The 16,514-nt window shown below is 51.7% G+C and overlaps 1 long non-coding RNA gene across 15 annotated transcripts in view; it reads left to right on the top strand.

The window, feature by feature from the left end:
* The window catches only part of STX8, a 247,681-nt gene that overhangs the window by 70,314 nt on the left and 160,853 nt on the right, over window positions 1-16,514 (top strand). Inside the window, exon 8 of one of the 15 annotated variants that reach the window (XR_002336840.1) lies at window positions 4,106-12,622. The exons of the other annotated variants lie outside the window; for them this stretch is intronic. This is a non-coding gene — a long non-coding RNA (syntaxin 8). Of the gene's footprint in view, window positions 1-4,105; window positions 12,623-16,514 lie in introns of those variants that run through there. 15 annotated transcript variants of the gene reach the window in all.

The raw sequence follows: 16,514 nt of genomic DNA, 5'->3' as shown, positions 1-16,514 counted from the left end.
GCGTGCGGGGGGATAAGCTAGGACTTGGGGATCAACGTATGTGCGCTGCTGCTGTGTATAAAGTAGGAAAGTCACTAGGGCCTGTTGTAATAACCTACGTGGGAAAAGAATCTGAGAAAGAGAGGTTGCCCCATGGCACAGCTGGTCAAGGATTGGGTATTGCCATAGCTGTGGCACAGATCATAACTGTGCCAGTTCCATCCCGGGCCCGGGAACTTCCACGTGCCACGGATGCAGCCAAAAAATAATAATGTGAAAGAGAATGGGTGTGTGGGTGTGTGTATAACCAATTGACTTCGCTGTACACCTGAAACTAACACACATTTTAAGTCGGCGATACTTGCCTAAAATTTAAAAACTAAAACAAAGTGAATGGGATTGGAGTTCCCATTGTGGCTCAAAGGGTTAAGAACCCGATTAGTATCCACGACTGTGCGGGTTAAGGACCTGGCTGTGTAATAGCCCCCAGAGGTACCCACATCCTGATCTCTGGAATCCGAATGTCACCTTCTACGACCAACGGGGCTTTGCAGGTGTGTTAGTCCCTTAACGACAGTGAGGCGGAGCGCTCATCCTGGGTGTTGTGCTTGGGGCCGAAATGTAGACAGGTGTCCTCAACGAAGGGAGGCCGGGAGAGATGTGACAGCAAGGCAGCCAGCGGTGACCGAAACAAGAGGCTCTGGAACCGGCTTCACAGGCGAAGGAAGAGCCAGGGGCCCAGGGGGGCAGGAAAGGCAGCTCTGGAAGCTGGAAAAGGCCGGGGAGTGGATTCTCCCCCCTAGAGCCTCTGGAGGGACGCCTGGGTTTCAGACGTTTGATCCCAAAACTATAAGGGAGTGCGCGTGTGTGGTTTTAAGTTTGTGATCGTTTGTTGGAACAGCCGCAGGAAACTGAGAGAGGCAATGATGTCCTTTTCTCAATCATCCGTGAATTCAGGTTAACCACTTCTAAACTGGAAAGAGTAGATTGAATCCTTCGCATGTCTGCAGCCCCTCTTTTTTCTTGAGGAGCTTTCTTTGCAGGCTCTGCAGTAGGACGTTGGCTCTGGTACCCTCGTCAGCCTCTGCTGGAAGCCTCTCAAACTGTGGGGCACTTGGAGAACAGAATTTATATTTTTAGTTTTTTTTCTTTTTTCCTTTTTTTAATCGACCAATTTAATTTTATTAATCATGATTTTGTTTTCATTATAGCTGCCTTACAGTGTTTTGTCAATTTTCTACTGCACAGCAAAATGACCCAGTCACACATACATATATGTATTCTTTTTCTCACATTATCCTCCATCATGCTCCATCATAAGTGACTAGATATAGTTCCCAGTGCTACACAGCAGGATCTCCTTGCTTATCCATTCCAAAGGCAATAGTTTGCATCTATCAAGCCCAAATTCCCGGTCCACCCCACTCCCTCCCCTTCCCCCTTGGCAACCCCAAGTCTGTTCTCCATGTCCATGATTTTCTTTTCTGTGGAAAGGTTCATTGGTGCCATATGTTAGATTCCAGATGTAAGTGATAGCATATGGTTTTTGTCTTTCTCTTTCTGACTTATGTCACTTAGTATCAGAGTCTCTAGTGTCATCCATGTTGCTGCAAATGGCATGATTTTATCCTTTTTTATGGCTGAGTAGTATTCCATTGTGTGTATATACACCACATCTTCTTAATCCAATCATGAGTCCCTCCAGAATTTAGTCTTGTCCTGGTGAAAAGGTGGGAGGGCGTTTTGGTGAACGAATCTCTTTGTGGAATATCCGGTGTCAGGACCTCCCTCAGTCCGGCAGGCAAGGTGATTTGAAGAAAAACGGAGAGAGAGAGTTGACACTGTAATGGCTGCATATTTCAACGTGTGATAGAAGCCCCTGCTGGAGTGACACAGATGACTGTCACAGGGGCAGTTTTCAGCCCTTAGGAGCCAAACTGCCTCTGATGCTCACTAGTCGTGGGACTTCAGTCTTTTTCTGTCCATCTTTCTCGTCTAGAACGTGGGGATTTTAGTGCCTGTGGTGGTGTTAGGAAGATGAAATGAGTGGCTGAGTGTGAAGTTCGAGAATCCTGCCTTATACATTGTAAGCCACCTATGAGTGTCTGCTCTTGTTGACTGTTTGATTGCAGTACAGACTGCTGAGCTGATGGGCAGTCCCCTCAGTTCCTTTTCCAAACACACAGAAATATTTGATGAACCCTTTTTTTTGACCATGGGATGCAGAAGTTCCTGAGCCAGGTATCAAACCCATGCCACAGCAGTGGCAACATCGGATCCTTAACCGCTAAGCCACCAGGGAGCTCTGAAAACATTTTAAAAAATTGATGTCTACTGCATAGCTGAGCTTGACAGCAAGAAAGAGACCTCCCCAGGTGGCAGGGTTGAAGGAAGGCTCTAACCCACAGCGGTGAGTGGGACGGAAGCCTCAAGGCCCTTGCAGGGAACTGAACAGCTCCGTACATCGGAGGCTGGTGGTTTTTGTTGTTGTTTTTTTTGTTTTTTGTCTTTTTTTTTTTTTTTTTGCCATTTCTTGGGCCGCTCCCACGGCATATGGAGGTTCCCAGGCTAGGGGTCTAATCGGAGCCATAGCCCCCGGCCTACGCCAGAGCCACAGCAATGCAGGATCCGAGCCAAGTCTGCAACCTACACCACAGCTCACGGCAACGCCGGATCCTTAACCCACTGAGCAAGGCCAGGGATCGAACCCGAAACCTCATGGTTCTTAGTCGGATTCATTAACCACCGCGCCACGACAGGAACTCCTCGGGGGCTAGTGTTTTAACACCCATACAGAGATGGGAGTTGAGGCTGTGGTCCTTGTGTATTTTGGGAGGGCCTGAAAGCAGGCTCTCCATACAGAGCCAGGAGCTGAGACATGACAATTTTATGGGAAACGAGTTTCCCCCCATCCCCACCCAAGAACGAGCTGCTCAGCTAGGCCACCCACCTTGGGCCACAGCCACTCTTACATTTTTAACATGTATACTTAAGTTTAAAATGTATGCTTAAGTTTACATTTTTCTAACAAAGTCTAAAGCAAATAAATCCCTCTGAATAAATCAAGTTTAGACTTCTTAAACTTTATTTCAAACTCCTCCTCTTTCATGTTGTTTTAAACGGAAGCCCCCTCTCTTTTTTTCCCCCTGCAGTCAGAATTTGATTTAGATTTACCAGCAAGTTTTACTGATTGCTGTTAGTTACATTGTTGTATCCATTCTATTACTCAGCTGTTTTAATTGATTTTTTTTTTTTTAAGTTTTGAGAACTGGGCTTTTAAACACCAAAAAGCTCTCATGCTCACAGTTGTTTCACCCCCCTACAAATGTACGTTTTCAGGATTGTAAAACTTTTCGAACTTTTGAATGGTGCTAGTCACAGCTTGGCACGTTCCTTCTCCTCCCGGTGTTTCTGTGCTCCGGGTAGGTTTTGGTTTATTCATCTCAGTTTTTTTGTTGTTTCATTTTTGTCTTTTTAGGGCCGCACCCATGGCGTATTGGAGATCCCTAGGCTAGGGGTCTAATCAACACTGTTGCTGCTGGCCTACGCCTCAGCCACAGCCACACCAGATCCGAGCCGCATCTGCGACCTATACCACAGCTCACGGCAACACCGGATCCTTAACCCACGGAGCGAGGCCAGGGATCGAACCTTCAACCTCATAGTTCCTAGTTGGATTCATTTTCGCTGCACCACGACGGGACCTCCTCATCTCAGTTTTTCTCTCACATGCTTTTAAAGGCAGAGTTCTGTCCCCTCAAAAGTCATAGCTTGAGGTCCTGTCTCCCAGAACCTCAGAATGTGACTTGACTTGGAGATAAGCTTTTCACGAGGTGACGAAGTTAAAATGAAGTCAGTGGGTTGAGCCCTAATCCAACGTGACTGGTGTCCTTCGAAGAAGAAATGAGGAATTCCGTTGTGGCTCAGCAGGTTAAGAACCCGACACAGTGTCTGTGAGGATGCGGGTTCCATCCCTGGCCTCGCTCAGTGGGTTAAGGATCCTTCGATGCCGCAAGCTACACCAGGCGTAGGTTGCCAGTGTGGCTCGGATCTGGCATGGCTGTGGGGTAGGCCATCACTGCAGCTCTGATTTGATCCCAAGCCTGGGAACCTCCACATGCTGCAGGTGAGGCCATAAAAAGAAGAGGGAATGAAGACGTGGACACACATGCAGGGAAGACGGTGTGAGGACACAGCAAGAGGGCGGCTGTCAGCAAGTCACGGAGAGGGGGCCTCCGAGAAAGCAGTTCTGCCGACACCTTGATCTCATACTTCTGGCCTCCAGGATTGTGAGAAAATAAATGTCACTGAAGTCACCTGATCTTGGTACTTGGAGGCAGGTCCACGAGTCAAGGACCAGGTTGAGCAGTGTAGGTGGCTTGCTTGGTATGTCAGTGGGTTTGTTTACCCCCAAGTCGTCTTTCTGGGATGGAGTCTGTATGGACGGGCAGGTGTACCGGCAGGCAGCTTTCCCCTTAGGGTGTGTGGCTGGGGTAGAAGAGGACACTGCAGACTCAGGACCCTTGGCTGCAAGCCTCACCCCAAAATCACGAAGGGAAAGAGAACTGTAACCTCGGGGTGACATCTTTTTAGAGGCTTTATTTCTTTTCACCTCTGGGCCTGTCCCAGAGGCTCTTCTTGGACTCACTTGTGCCAAGCACTCCCCAGGCTGACCTTCCTCTGAAGAAGCTCTTCGGGGGCCTCCAGCTGGGAGCCGGTGCTGCCGACCCCAGTGTCCACTGGGCAAGCGCGAGGGCCAGGCGCTCAGCTGCTCTCGAGACAGCTCTCCGCGCAGATGCCCTGCCTCCTGCCTCCCAGCCTCTTCTCTGTAGGCCATTCTTTGGCTCCCAAGGGCCATTGACTCCAGGCTTGGAGCTTCTCCAGGGTTCCACCGGGAAGAAAGAGCTCCTATCTGTAGCTCTGATCATGTATTTTAAGTTGCAGTTTTTCTTTTCAGTTTTGGTTTATTTGTCAGTACAGTCCCAACTATCTTTTTTTAAATTTTTTTTTAGATAAAGAAAACCTTTCACATGACTTGCTCATTGATGGTGTTTCATTGATAGTGTTCCTTCGTGTTTCAGGGCCTCCATGGATTTATTCTTTCAAACACAATTTTACTGGCCTTTCATTGAGCTCTCAGGAAGGAAGGGGGCAGCCGTGTATACTTGCTCTACTGTCCTGAGCTCAAAGTCTCTCTTTATATTTCTTAACGAGGTCTCAGCATCTATAGACATCATTTTCCTGAAGCAGTCAGTGTTCTGGAAGCTTCAGTCAAACAAGTTTTTCATCTAGTCCAGGAAGGTTGTTTTCTAGGGCTTCATTAATTTGAGGGATGCCCCCAAGGTAACATCCGATGTGTTTACAGATGACTTTGCCTGAAGGTAAGACAATGAGAGAGGTTTGGAAGAAGGTGATGCTTTTCCTGGACCTTAGGGGATTGAATACTCCGTGAATGTGAAATCAGGCCCTGTTCAGAGTGTTCATTATTCATTTCTAGGCAGGGCCTGGTTTATAGTGAAGGGGCTAGTCGGGGGGAGAGAGGGAGCGAGCGAGCGCGTGAGAGCAAGTATGTCGTCCCCGCAATTGTCCGGCACCAACTGGGCGTCCAGTGATTGAATTCCACTTCGACACTGTTGACGCTGCTGAGGGCGTCAGGGTTCTGACCCCGGGACTGCCCTCACTTCCGATTCCCGCCGGAAGTCCTGAGGAGGCGGAAGCCCTTCTGCTCCATCAGCTACAAATGCAGTGTTCCCCTGACCCCACCCCCGCCCCCCACTTCGGGATCAGGAAAGCCAGTGGAAGGGGTGCAGAGGGCAGCGTCTTGGGGTGGGGGGCCCGCAAGCTTCCATGACCTCTGCAGGCACATCAGCCTCCTGGAGCCTCCGTGTCTGCACCAGTCCAGAAGCTCCCTGAACCTCGTTGTTCAAGAGTTGTCTTCGAGGCTTTGCCAAAACAGGAGAGATGGGTGAAACCTTGGGCCGCCTGAAGAACCCAGACTCTGCGTGTGCCGGCTCTGCAGAAAAGATCCTCGGACACAAGCATCTGCCTTCACTGGCTTCACCCCTGTGGGAGAACTGGGTCGGGCCCGATTCAGGTCCCAAGGACGTCCTTGGCCCTCTGCTCTGGGAACTCCTTCACCCCTTTCTTCTAAGGCAGTGTCTCGATCTTTACCCTGGCCCCCAAGCTCGTCTGGGAGGTCATCGGATGAGAGAGAGGGTTTTCCAAAGGGAAAGCTGTGGACACAGTTGTCAGGGAAAAGGCCATCGATCCTCAGGCCCTCGGGCAGCGGGCCCCGCTCCCCAGGCTTCCTTGCCCCGGCTTCACCGCAGTTCCCAGCCGACTGCCAAGGGGAGGTTGTCAGGCCGACGGCAGCAGCCGGAGTGGAGGATGGAGGACAGAAAAGCCAGCACGAGAGCCCGACGAGAATCTCCCCGGGAGGGACGGAGCGGCCGCAGATGCAGGAGCCCGTCACCCCGGAGCGCTGCCTTCCGCCACGTTGACCCAGGGGTGACGCTGCTTGTCTTCCTCGGTGCCTTTGCAGGAAGGGGCAGTCGGGAGCTCTCCCTGGAGGTCATGCCGGGGGTCTCCAGAACCACCCCCAGGTTTGGTGCTTTGCTAGAAGGACTCCCGGGAGCCAGCAGCCACCTGGCCACCGATGGGCATTTCTGTGCACCCCTCAGGACTCCCCGTGCTTTTGCAGTTGTTCACCTGTAAAGAGATGCACACTCTGAGGTCCTCCAAGAGCACCTGCCAAGCCAAGGTCAAACCAGGCAACAGGCTGCCGTGCTGTGTTCATTCACACACAGAGGTGGCCAAAGGATGGGGACTCCAGCGCAGGGGCCTGTCGGACAGGGTTTGAACCCCAACCCTGGCCCCTGGTAGGGGGGACAGCCTCGGGCAAGTCCTGAACGCTTCTGGACCACCTCTTCTCTTTTGAAAAATAGACACATGCTTCCAGGATACCCGGATGAGTTGTTTCGGATTTAAGATATAATCCGTGGTGTGTGTGTGTGTGCATTTATATGCATATACATTTCTTTTAGAAACAGTGATTCTATATTTGCAAATTCTGTGTTCACGGTGACTTTATAGAACAGACGTACCAGGAATAAGAAGATTCGACTCTCGTTGGACTCACGGTGATTAGGAGTGATTTCAGTGAGAGCCCAAAGCACAATTAGGGAAAAGGCAGGGGGACGTCCAGGGGGCCTCTCCCAAGGGCCAGAGCCACGCCAGATGTGCTAACAGCCCCCAACTGCTATTGGGACACCACCTACGAGGTGTTGCCAACCAGGAGAGCCTCAGGGCCCAGCGCTTTTCTGAGGGACTGGTCACGAAGGCACCCTCTGCCTGGCACATTCGCAGATTCCAGAAGGAAAGCAGGCTTTCTGCACGAGCCCTACCTTTCCTGCAGTTGAGGACCAGCAAGCGGTGGGAACCTTCCCCAAAAGTTCCCCGACGGCAGCCGACGATGGAAGCACAACTTTTCCAGGAAAAGCACCCAGGCCTGGGGGGTTGACTCTCTGCGCGGAGGCCTCTCCAGCCCGGTTTATCCTACGGCTCCACTTCTCTGTGATGGGAGGGTCTACGGCTGACTGAGGATGCTGCGTCCCAGCAGCGAGGAGACCTGTACCCCTCAGAAGGGAAGGGGGGCAGAGAGGAGGTGGAAGCCGCCGGGACCCAGCCCCACTCCGCTCCTCGTCTCACCCAGAGCATGTCATCGCCGACCTTCCGCTGAGCTTGGCCTCCCTGCAGGAGCTCGGAGGACGTGCGCTGTTCAAAGTGGCACTTGCTCCGCATCTGGGGTGGTGAAAAGGATTGAAGCGCTTGGGTCATAAAAACCAAAGCAGCAGGAAGGAAGTGGTCTGATTAGAACCAAGTGCGGGGCGGGGGCAGTGGGGGGGAGCCCCAGTTGCTGAGCGGTGCTCTCAGGTGGCTCAGGGTCCTTAAAGGAGCCGGAGCACAGAGGTGGCAGGGCTGGACTGTGTCTGGAGGCGGCAGGGGGGAACACGATGTTGTCTTTCCATCTGGATGGTCCCCCCAGGAGGGAAGACTCTCAGAGAAAACATGGAGAAGGCAGCGGCAAAGACCTTTTCTCCCGGTTTTATTGTCATTACAATTGTTGTGACCATTTTAAACAGTAGTTTAGAAACTGGGTTGTCGTCCAGTAGTTCTGTCAACCAGTTTGTTTGTTTGAAATCCATAAACACAGCTTTTAAAAAAATTATTATTTTTTTTATATTGTGTCCTGAAGCATTAACCACCAGCCTGTGAGTGTGTTTCAGTGGTACGTGCTGTGTACCCACGAATAAGTGAACTGGAGACCCCTGGGTGTTTCTGTGTCCTCGGGGACATTTGAGTAGGATCATGTGAGGCCCTGCTTGCAGAGGGGACCCTCCCTTCTGCTTCTGGATTCACGCTTGGCTCCTGTAGGATTTATGCCGCTTAACCTCATTGCAGGCTTGGCCAGGTGTGGGGACAGGGGAGGCCAGTGTGCGTTTACTGTCTGATGTCGTCATCTAATCAGAGAGCATGCGAGTAGCCACTTTGGTTTTGCTTTGTTTTAAAAAAATAATACTTTCTCTTGTACTTCTTCTTGGTGGAAACGGGCAGAACATCTGGGAGGTAGGAAGTAGCTGGGATTGTGGGGGAGATGTTTTGGGTGGGTTCGTGGAGAGATGGGGCTTGAAGTCGTGGTCGGCATGGAAATGAATGAGGCAACGGTATTGGTTTTAGGTCACTTATGTGCGTGTATCCTAACACCACTACAGTCAGGCCTCAGTTTTCCATGTGAAGGGAGGGAACAACCTGAGTGTGTGTGTGTGTGTGTACAAGAGAGACGGAGAAAGACACATGTGGGCTTAGACTCAGATTTGCCTAGGACCACCTCTGACGGTCTAGGCGCTCACAACACATCATGTCCCGGGTGGCACTTCTGCGCACCTGCTCGGGGGAGTGTGTGGGCCTACGGGTGCCTCAGCTTGGGTCAGTGGGAATTCTCTTGTCCTCCAGTTGTTTGACCGGAATGATGCAAAGACCAACCCAGGAGGAGCTGCTCAGTCTTCTTCTCGATTGAGTTGTACTTTTTTATTATTGTAATTTGTTTTGACAGCAGAAGTTTCTGAGCTGGGGATCAAATCCGCACCACAGCAATGACAACGCCAGATCCTTAACCCGCTGAGCCACCAGGGACCTCCTAAGTTGTGTTTGAAAGGCCCATGGAGTGCCGGTTGTAGAGAGGAGGAAAAGTCCCATGATGATTAGGAAAGCTTTTTTCTTGCCTCCTCTCTTAACTTGTGTCCCTTAGCTTGAAAATTGAGTGTCTGTTTCTTTTCCGCAGAGACACTGAGTCTCAGGTTGGGAGCAGACTCCGGAGGGAGTCGAGCATGCAGGCTGTTTATTAGGTTGTACCTCTGGCATCAACACTTGTGGGAGGAGGCCGTGGAAGCAGGAGGGGCAGAGGGAGAAGCTGAGCTCAAAGGCAGTGTCTGCCAAGCCCCATGGGAAGCTTTGGAGCCAAAATGGCCCGACAGGGTTGGCCCGTGTTGAATTCACATGGCTGGGCCTTGAGACCCTCAACGTGGTGAGCCACTGGGTGTGGACGCCCTGCGAAGACCATGACCTTGGGCAAAGACAGCTCCATGCCTTTGCTGATGACCAAGGCCGTCTACCGAAAGCACTCCCGGTAGCTGGGGCTCCGAGCCTTTCCTTGAAGGAGGGCCTCGCTGGTACATCTCTGTGGGTCCCCCCGCCCCCCCGATGGATCAGTTTTAAACATCTGAAAATTGTTAGGTGTAGACTAAGAAGTCATAGATCAAATGGGACACGAGGAACCTGGAACGCAGGTCTCTGGAAAGGATGGACCTGTACCCAGTGCCTTCAGAAGATGCTCTTAAGTCTTCGGAGTTAACCCAGCATGTTGTTCTGGCCTATTTCTAAGCATAGCTTTGTTAGTAGTTAGGATAAAACTGTGGAGCCTTGTGTCTTTTCACCTTTTTGAGTTAAATGTGTATCATTACAGGAGCTGTCTGTATTTTAGGGCCTTCTGTCTTTAAAAGCTGTTACTCAGAGCTTGTTCAAAACTAACTGGAATCTGTCAGCAGATAGAAAGGGTTCTCTTCGGGAACTTGGGAAATCAGAATAAAAAACCCCAACCCAGTAGAAATACTTATTTGCCTTGTTCTCTGTGCACCAGTGTCCTACTAACCGGCTCTTCAGCATCATCCTTCTTTTATTTTTAAAAAAAGAAAAACCGGAGTTCCCGTTATGGCTCAGTGGATAATGAATCCTACTAGGAACCATGAGGTTGCGGGTTCTATCCCTGGCCTCGCTCAGTGGGTGAAGGATCTGGCATTGCCGTGAGCTGTGGTGTGGGTCACAGGTGTGGCTCGGATCCTGCGTTGCTGTGGCTGTGGTGTAGGCCGGCGGCTACAGCTCTGATTAGACCCCTGGCCTGGGAACCTCCATATGCCTCAGGTGCAGCCCTAGAAAAGACAAAAAGACAAAAAACAAAACAAACAAAAATAGTTCCAGACTTGATAGTTTTATTCTTTTAAAAATTTCACACTGCAGGGGTAATTTTCACTATGAACTAAATAATTAAGAGGAAAATGAAACAGGCGGATTTCTCGGTGGGGACGGAGACCACGTAGAGGCACCCCCGTTCTGTGAGTTCAGTGGGAAATAAGGGGCTTTTCTTTGGGGATTCGCTTGCATGCTCTCTCTGCCTTGTACAGTAGAACAAAGTAACCTCTCCTTCCAAGAGGTGTTTCTCTTTGTCACATCAGCTCAGGCTCCATTCTGAATTCACTCTGGTTAAAATTACAAGGAGTGGTAACGACCGTGGCTGGGACAGCTGCAAAGGTCAGAGCGGGCAACCCCTGGGCTCTGCAACCTGGAGGTCCTTCCAGAGCCTTCCCACGCCCGGAGCTCCCCCAGAGATGGGGTGAGCACCCCAGCTTTTCCCCGTCTCAGGGGGAGGGGTGTCCTGCGTCTCAGGGAAGCAGAAGGGAGCAGAACGTGTATCTTGATCTTTGCGGGATGGTAGCATCTGGGTTTCACTTCGTAGAGCCTGCAGTGTGATCTGGGTGAGGGACTCGGTCTGCGACTCGGGCAACTTAGTTAACGTCTCTGTCCGTCAGCTTGTTTTGAAAGCAGGAAAACTAGTGCCCACCCGACAGCGTTTTGGTGGGGGTTAAACGGGATAAAACATGTGACAGGCGCACTGCCCGGCATTCTCAGAGCTGCCCCTCGTGCCTGTCAGCGTGGTGCCTCGTGCTTTGCAGGTGGTCAGTGAAGGTTTGTTGAATTGAGATTCTGCAGGTTCTCACAGAGCCACTGGGCCTCCCCACTGTCCCCCTCACTCCATCGGGCAGAGGGAGACGGGCTGAGGGCGGGGTGGACACCGGTTGATGTCACTTTGTCATTGGAAGCAAGTATGGGGATTGAATCCCGATCCCTTTTCGCGTTGAAACTGGCTGGGAATCTAACACCCTTCTCGAGTGTTGACTGTCTCACTTAGGATTTGGAAGCGCCAGCAAATGCCTCTGATGTTCCTGTCCACGCTCTCCACTGAAAGGTCACTGTCAGCCCCTCTCAGCGGCCAGGCTGTCTTTGCTCTCGGGGAGAGCACTTAATTGACTGCCCAAGCTGACGAATGTGTTTCGTCCGTCCTGTGGAAATAGGTGCTTCCCGCGATTTTCCGAGACCATCAAGTCGAACCCCCACCTATCCGGGGTTTAGTATTTCTTCCTTCGGTATCTGAAAATTGTTCAGTCTGTAGAGTAAGAAAGCATAGGTCAAACTAGGTGGCCCAGGTTTGTTTGCCCAGGTGTCTGCCGTGCCTTTATTGCAACTTTGGGGCGTGAGAAAGGGGGAAGGCCTATTAAAAAGAGAACAGTGGTTAAGAACAAAGGCTTTGGAATTGGAGAGGGGACCCCCCCCCCCATTTTCCAGCTGTGGAACCAAGAACAATTTTCCTAATCTTTCCAAGCTCCGTCCCCCCATCTACAGAGCCGGGATGGTAACACCTACCTGACGGGCCGGGAGGATTCAACTGAATAGGATCTCGCCTCAGGCCCTCGACGGCCCCAAGCTGAAGTCCCCGGCCCAGGGCGGCCCTGTGGCCCAGCCGCGCTCCGATGCCCCCCGAGCGCAGTTCCGTTTTTCATCCCCAGTGATGACAGGCGTGCTGCCTGAAGAAATGTTTGAACTCGCCTCCTTGACCGTTCCGTTTCTGCAGGTGATGCCGCACACCTGTGATACGGCTGCTCTCAGGGTATAAATCTCCCCAGCGCACAGAATGTTCCTTTTCACCACGCGCCGTGCAGCCCCAGCATTAGTCACTGATCTTGGAGCCTTCTGGTTTTGATTGGCCGAGTCAGGGTTCACCGAGGCACATTCCTCCCCGAGATCGCACCATATGGTCCGGAAAAGGGAGTGTTTGCGAGCCGCGCGGGCGGCCGCGGAGACACGCGGCCCGGAGCCGGCGCATGGTGCCGTTTTCGGCCCCTCCCGGCGGACAGCCGCGCAGGATGATTAATCTTTTAGCATCTTTGTTCTTTCTGTTTCGTTATAACACTAGCGCTGTTTAAATCACTCTGGAAATAACACGCCTGACATTTCTACAGTTCAAAAAAAAAAACCGCACACACACAAAAACGACCAGAAGAAATAATCCCCTGCCTGTTCCTGAGGAAGTGTCTTGGTGGGAAAGGAGAGAGAAGATTGCAGGACTTAGGGGAGAAGGCCGATGCTGAAGCGCTTCGTGGTGGAGAATGCATTACGGCCCGTAACGCCCAGAGGCGTGCCCGGGTGTGTGTATTTAAGAGGCTGCGATGGGCATCGGCGGGCACTTAGGTTCCAGCCCTGGACCCTGTGTCCGGCCCCCTCGCAGGGTTTGAGCTTTCACTGTGCACCCACTTCTGACGCTCTGCGCACGTGACACTAAGAAATGCTGTTGAGATTTTTCAAGAATCGCGGTGTCGTCCTGGGGAAGCTCGGGAGACCGGAGATCATGGTCGAATTTCACATGTAGGTGCTTGGCTTTCCTCGTTGTGCTGCCCTGTCGATCTCAAAGGAAGGTTGCTCAGCTGTCCCTTACCCCGCCTGCTCTGCGACCGGCATGCCCGACTGAGAATTGCTTTAAGGGTTACGCCGAGCAACCGACTCACCAGGGTCACCATGGGCCTTGTGTTCCTAAAATAACTGCACGTCATAATTGCAAGATCATAATTGCGGATCATGATTTAAATCCCTCGGCATACCGTTCTATTTATAGGATCAGCTTCCTTGCTGCAGAAAAAGATTTTCTGCTCTTTCTGATAATTGCCTCTTGCAGCTGCTAATTTTGAAGAATCAGGTGGAAGAAAGCCATAGAGCATGTGGGCTAACTCTCGCCTAGAATTATTTCAGCCCTCTGATAAATCAAATATGGAACTTGGGAGAGTTCACATTCTTTGGATTTGGAGGAAAGACCCCAACACAGAAAGTCTCCTAATGAAAGCGGCTCTCGTGATGTCTTTTATTATCGGCAGTTCGGTAGTAGGGAGAACACATCGAGTTGTTGCTGTGACTTGGGGGCCTGCTCTGTTCTAGGCACCGTTCTTCCTGATGCCGTAAAGGACCGGGTTTAATGCTCGTCCCATTTCGGAGATGAGAAAACCACCCCTGAGGGAATCGAAGGCAGCGGTAAATGGCAGTGCCCTCTCAGGCTGTATGCCCTTAGGCCAGCGAGGCACAGGGGTGTGCCCTGCAGTGAGGATTCCTTGACTTGACTCCTCTCGGCGATGCCGTGCCTTCTACGCACAAGGCCTGGAGGTCTCGCTTCGTGACCTTTAGGGCCCAGGTTGAACGGCTGCTTCTTCCTTGGACTTTGTAGGCTGTGGCCTAGGCTCTGGGTCCCCATCTTCTGGGTGCCTGGGGAGTGGGACCGGCCCCTCGGCTGGTGCGTTTCTTTAGCTCCTTCTCCGAGTCTCCTCCGCTGCTCCTGTCGCCCCGGTGCAGAGGAATCAAGAAGGTCCCTCCCTGTGCAGACTGACTTTATCGGAAGGTGCGGCGTCCCCAGTGATGGCTCCTTAGGGTTTGCTTGTCCCTTTTTATCATTTCACAGGGGTCGTTTTGTTTCGTTTTTTCCCCCCTGGTAGAAATCCTTGAAAGGAAAAAGGACTCGGGGTTGGAGTGAGGTTTTGTTCTCTGTTGAGTCCCCACTGGTCTCTGCTATGGTTTTGCTTAAAACTGTACTGGCGCTGCTGGGCTGGTCGCCTTCACAAAGCCCCTCTGGGCCCCTCCTGCGAAGGCCTCTGCCCTGGGCGGGCTTCGTGCCCCTCCTCCGCTGGAGCTGGCCATGTGGCCTTGTTCCTCCCGACGCCCTCAACCCCGTCCGGCCCCACCAGCGCGACCCTGAGGGTCTGAAGTCACACTCGCACCTCGAGTTTGGGTCCGGACACCTGGCTTTGCTGTGGCTCGTTGCGCGTCCGTCTGACTGGGATGGAAGGGCTTTCTCTTCCTTACTTTCTGTTAGCGTCTGTCTCTCTCCCGCTCCCAAAGGAACGATGTGTTAATGATTTCCGAAGGGGCTGAGCCCGAATCTAGGGTGATGGGAGGCAGAGGGGGTGTGCCCTTAGAAGAAGCTCTGGGTGATGCTGACACACAGCCCTCCCCATCCCAAATCACCCTCTCCGCCCTGACCCGCCTGTCTCTACCCTTCCCAGGGTGAGAGTCTGTGTGTAGTTTGTTGTTTGGATGGGTCCACCGTTCAGATGGGTCAGGGAAGATAGCCTTTTTTTTTTTAGAAGCTGTGTACATGGTGGAAAAGAGGCAGTTTTACTCTCAAGGAACTCTGATTTTAGTTGGAGGGATTAGTTATTTTAAAAATGAAAAGGAGTTTCCGCTGTGGCTCAGCAGTAAACAACCAGATAGTATATCCATGAGGTTGCCGGTTCAAGCCCTGGCCTCACTCAGTGGGTTAAGGATCCAGTGTTGGCGTGAGTTGTGGTGTAGGTTGCAGATGCGGCTCGGATCTGGCGTGGCTGTGGCTGTGACGTAGGCTGGCAGCTGCAGCTCTGATTTGACCCCTGGTCTCGGAACCTCCATGTGCTGTGGGTGTGGCCCTAAAAAGACCATAAAAAAACAAATGTAATAGTAATACATTGAGGTCAGCATTGTCCTAGAGGTAGGAACGCTGTGGAAAGGCTACAAAGCAATTTTCTCAAAAGTGAGGATGGACAGCAGTTTTCTTTCTTACGTTATAAATTCATGGGAGGCAACAACAAAAAAAGTTGATGGCCAACTTCCCAAGTTCTCTGATGGTCACTTATTAGTTAAATGGCCACAACAACCTTGTGAGGTAAGTCGCATCACCATCCCCACGTGACAGGTGGGGAAAGTGAGGTTCAGGCGGTTGAAATAAGTGGTCATACAGCCACGAAGTGTCAAAACCAGCGTTGGAGCCCACGTCTGTCCGATGACAAATAACATGCTTTTAACCACTGTGTGTATTTACTGCCTCCCTACATGACAAAAAACATCGTCGGGAATTTAGTAATTCTTTTAAAGGGCTGCTTGTAATACAAAGATGACTCTTCTTGTCCGCTTCCCACCCCCTGGAAGGAACGGCAGTGATAATGGGTCTGATTAGTGCAGCGGTGAGCGGCAGGATGGGCGCGGAGAGGAGGAGAAGACTGCAGTCCGTGAAGGTAGATTGGCAGCTCCCAAACGTGAACACTGCGGTTTATTATTTTTTTGTCTTTTGTCTTTTGGCCCTCGGCACATGGAGGTTCCCAGGCTGGGAGTTGAATCGAAGCTGTAACTGCCGGCCTGTACCACAGCCACAGCAACGTGGGATCCGAGCCCCATCTGTGACCCACACCACAGGTCGTGGCAACACCGGATCCTCAACCCACTGAGTGGGGCCAGGGCTCAAAGCCACATCCTCATGGTTCCTAGTCGGATTCATTAACTACATTAACCACTAAGCCACGACGGGAACTCTGCTGAACACTGCTTTAAAAAAATCAATCAACCAACCAATCAATCACATTGTCCTCTGAAACCTGCTTGTCTCCTCGTCTTTCCCAGAGACTTCCTGCTCAACTGCAGAATAAGGCGTTTTACCCCTGGCATCACATGAGCACTGCTGCTTGTGCTCTTCATAAGCCATTTTCTCTTAGGCTCCAAACACGCCCTCCTGTGCCCTGGATGGCAGTGCTGGAGCTGGCACCCTGCCAGCCACATCCTGCACTGCCAGCCAGCTTCTCGTTAAGGTGTGCCAGCGGGAAGTGCCGGAAGGATGCTGCAAGGGTGGAACACAAGAAGAGGCGGGCACCTCCCCTTTGCTTTCTCCCTGCTTGAAGCCCACCAGCCATGCTCTGCAGCCCCATGCAGTTGGCAGTTTTCCAGCAGCTGCAGAATCAGCCTCTTTGAGTGCCCTCCAGACTTCAGCCCCCACTGAGTGGCAGCTCCTCCTCCGAACTTCGAGTTTCATTTCCGTAGAGCCCACCTCTAGGCTCTTAATTTTAATAATCTTAACGTATTCC

This window comes from Sus scrofa, chromosome 12 (assembly GCF_000003025.6).
Source record: "Sus scrofa isolate TJ Tabasco breed Duroc chromosome 12, Sscrofa11.1, whole genome shotgun sequence".
NCBI lineage: Eukaryota > Metazoa > Chordata > Mammalia > Artiodactyla > Suidae > Sus > Sus scrofa.
Note: the sequence above shows the minus strand (reverse complement) of the source record. Positions and strands in the feature narration are given on the sequence as shown.